Below are 4,145 nucleotides of genomic sequence, written 5' to 3'. Positions count from 1 at the left end.
ACTGACGAATTGCGTATGAAGAGTTATGGAAATAATGATCCTTAGATGTCTCGAATGATATCCAGAGTACAACGTTTTCCCTGGCGCCATGACGGCCGCAGTGACACAGTGGCTGCAGCGTTCTGCTGCTGAGTTCCACGACGCGGCATCAAACCCCGGCCGCGGCGGCAGCGTTTCGGTGGCAAGCGAAATGCAAAATATGGCCGTGTTCTGTGTAATGCCAGTGCACGAGGAAGAGCACCAAATCGTCGAAATTAATGCGGAGCCCTCAACCATGGTGTCTCTTTTGTCTTTCACTCCCTCCTTACACATTTCCCTCACATTGTGGTGGAGGTGTACACCGAGAGGGAACAGTTACCGCGCCTTTCCTTTCTTCACAGCCAATGTATGTATTATCATTATTTTGGCGCAGCCGCTTTTTCAGGGTTCAAAGTGCACCAAACGCACATCTGCGTCTGTGAATATTAAAGGTGCATAATTTGCTCGCGTAGCCACTTTCAGCGTGCTATCGCGGCGGTTGGAACTGGCGACAGAATGTGCGACTCGATACGCCGCTATTTATAAAACAGTGTCGGTGTCGAAGTATGTAAGAGCCAAAAGCAATGACAATACTATTTAGGTGGGCTTCGACTATGAGGGCAGCGGAGTCTAATTGAGCTTGGTCCAATCGAGCCCGTGAGAAGAGATTTTTTAAAGGGAGAGGAAGTGGCAATACAGCATCTCACCTCTGCACCAAGAGGGTGGAGGGTATGTCGAGGAGCTTTGTGTGCAGTCGGCGCCAACTTTGATCCGTTCATGGGAAAGTCTAATCAGCCTGCACCCCTCTTCGGAGAGTAGCGGGTGCTGCCAGAGAGCTTCATAAGTTTTCAAGGATCTGAGACGCTCCTAAAGACTCTACCCGCCACTTATGCAGCCTTTACAAATCTAATTTTGAATAACAACATACCGTGTGGACTCGACCATTTGCAGTGCATTACTGCTGTGTCGCGTGTTTTTAGTACTGGTCTCCTCACATTGATTTATTTTTTTTTCATTTAAATGGCCGGCTCTAAAATGTACAGTCCCTGCGGATGACAATGAGCCGCCAAACACATCCTCTGCATCTGCACACCCCGTGAGTCGCCCTGTAAGCAGCGTTCAGCCGAATAAACACGGCCCTTTATAGAATCTAAAAGGCTGTAAATCCTCTTTTAATCGACCCAGGAACTCACCACAACACTTAAATTAAGCCTAAGAAAAGAAACTTGGGTGGTTGTAAGGCATGAATTCAACACACTACGCAGTTTTTCGCACAAGATACTCAACCGCATATCTGCCTCGATCAACTTCCTCCATTTCCTTTTCTCACTCTCTCCGTAGACATTTGCCGTCGTTTATGGCGAATTCCAGCAGGCGATCCGTAGCAGCTCTCTGAATCCGTGAAGAAGCGAGTGGAGTACAGGGGACCGTGCCATCGCGGTCCAGTCAGAACTCAGGACCTCAATGCAAGTCACGCCTTGGAACATTTTCCTCGGTTTCACGGACCAATAAAACTTGCTTGGGATCGCTGACTGGAATATGCCATTAGTCTCCTATAAGTCCAAGGGCTTTTCTCTTCTCTGCTGCATTGGCACCTGCGTGAAAGTGTTCATGACGCATGCATACACTACTCTCTTTATGTAGATTCTTCCAGAATTTGTTTGTAGAATCCGGTACCGGTGTCGCTGTTGTAGATGCATCTCGCACTTTGGCCACTCCCCCGATTCCTCAGAGCACTTTCGTGCAGAGAGGACATAACAGCCGGTGCAGTAATCATGGAGATGAAGGCCCGATTTATTAAAGGTACGCCTAACTTTTTTTCGCTAGTTACTGCCAATTTGGGCGATTAGACCAAGAATTTTCGAGAAAATGGTCTGAAACACTACTGATGCCGCTTGACAAAAGTGCTTGTTTAAAATTAATCAAAATAAGAGCTCTCCGAGCAGATCCTTATATGGGCGACAGGAACGTTATTATGGGTCTGTACGAAGCTTGTGGTAGGCTAGTCACAGCTCATCGACCACGCTTGGGCAACAGTCACAAGGAACAGCCAGTGCATGAAAATAGACGGGCTCTACTCGAATGTTACCCAGAAAGGAACGCCTTGAGCGGTTACCGGAACTTCGGCTTCTAATTAATATTCGACGCCTGCACAACGATGCGATAAAGAAATGACAACAAAATACCGTGACAGATTCGCCTCCGTTTGACTTTCTTATATGTTGCGCCGTTCATTCATTACATCTTTCCTTAATAGCCCAAGTTTCAGTTCTGTTCACTTTATTACCTCAAGGGCCCCAGGAATGAGAGTATTACATAAAGGGTAGGTCGCACAACTAAAACAAAATAAGTACAAAAGCAAAACACGTAAGTACACGCATGTTGGTTGTACAATATGTAAGCTGTACTGTTGAAAAATGTGGATAGACAGGCGATTGAGGCGATGTGTGGGAGGCCGTTCAAGTTCGAGGCTAGCGGGGAAGGAATGATGTGGCAAACGTAGTAGCGTGCGCACATGGCCGGGCGTCCTGAAGGGGATGGCCAATGTGGAGCGAAATGCATGCCGGAGGTCTGACGTAGGGCAAATGACGAAGTGAGCTGTAGAAAAACTTACGAAATAAACACATGCTAGTGATTCGACGGCGTAAAGGCAGATTTGTTAGACCGGACTCTGTTTTTAACGACGATATGCTGGCATCGTATCAATAGTATAAATGAATCAATTTAATGGCTTGATTCTCTAGTGATTCTGGAGAATTTGTTTGATATATTTGGTTAGAGTTCTAGATGGCAGAGGCATATTCCAACTCAGAGTTACGCCCAGGTATTTTAAGGCTGGGTTAATTCTACCATGACGTTTGAGATTGCATAGGGGAACAGGAGAGAATTACGTTAGCGGTTAGACGACACGAGTTTGCATTTATCAGGGTTATATTCAATGAACCATTAGTTACACCAGTCCTGTACACAAATTAAGTCATTTTTGAGAGTCTATCGGAGGGGTTATTACCTGTGTAATAGATAACACAGTCATCGGTGAACATACGGATGTTGAAGGAAGCATGCATGGTAGGTCGTCATATATATATATTGAAAATATAAGAGCAAGGACTGCCCCTTGCGGGACGTCTGATGTTACTGGAAGGGAACTAGAGGCTTCATTAGCAACGTAAACAAACTGGGTACGGTTAACCAGAAATTAGTTTGTCCACTGCAATATGTTAGGATGTAGGTTTAACCAAGAAAGCTTTAGCAACAAGTGTTTGTGAGCTACTTTGTCAAAGGCTTTCGCGAAGTCCAGGAAGATTCCGTCAGTTTGAAGGTTAGAATCTAGATTCACATGCAAGTCATGGACAAAAAAAAAAGCTAATTGTGTTTCACAGCATAGACTCTTGCGGAACCCGTGTAGACAAGGTTTATGTGACTTATAGTTATTATTTTATTGGGTTCTAAATATCCCAGAGAAATTCATCTTTGTCGTCATTCATGTTCAAGCAATACATGCTCGCGGCATAACGGGAGTAAAAACCTGGTAAAAGCAAAATGACAAATATCACTTAGTGTTTATTTGATAGGGCGGTTGAAGCATTACTACAGAAAATAAAGGAAATGAAATTCATGTTTCCTGCTTGCAAATTATGACAATTCGAATTTTAAAAAATGTTGGTTTGGTTTGGTTTATTGGGGTTTAACGTCCCAAAGCAACTGAGGCTATGAGAGACGCCGTAGTGAAGGGCTCCGGAAATTTCGACCACCTGCGGTTCTTTAACGTGCACTGACATCGCACAGCACACGGGCCTCTAGAATTTCGCCTTCAAGAAATTCAGCCGCCGCGGCCGGGATCGAACCCGCGTCTTTCGGGTCAGCAGCCGAGCGCCGTATCCGCTGAGCCACCGCGGCGGGTTTAAAAAATGTCCAATGATAATCAAAAAGGACATTCACTAGAAGATTATGGTGATTATATCCCGCATGCGTTAAAAACAGCCATCACCTAGACAGGCATTAACAAGTACATCAGCACGATCGAGGGAATCAGTTCTCAATCAGTAAAGAAAATCAAGGAAATTATCAATTGTTTTTGTTTTACTAATACCACCTCCATTAATTATTTTCTGCCGAAAGTCATA

This window comes from Amblyomma mixtum, chromosome 3 (genome assembly GCF_055824585.1).
Source record: "Amblyomma mixtum isolate Tamu chromosome 3, ASM5582458v1, whole genome shotgun sequence".
NCBI lineage: Eukaryota > Metazoa > Arthropoda > Arachnida > Ixodida > Ixodidae > Amblyomma > Amblyomma mixtum.
Note: the sequence above shows the minus strand (reverse complement) of the source record.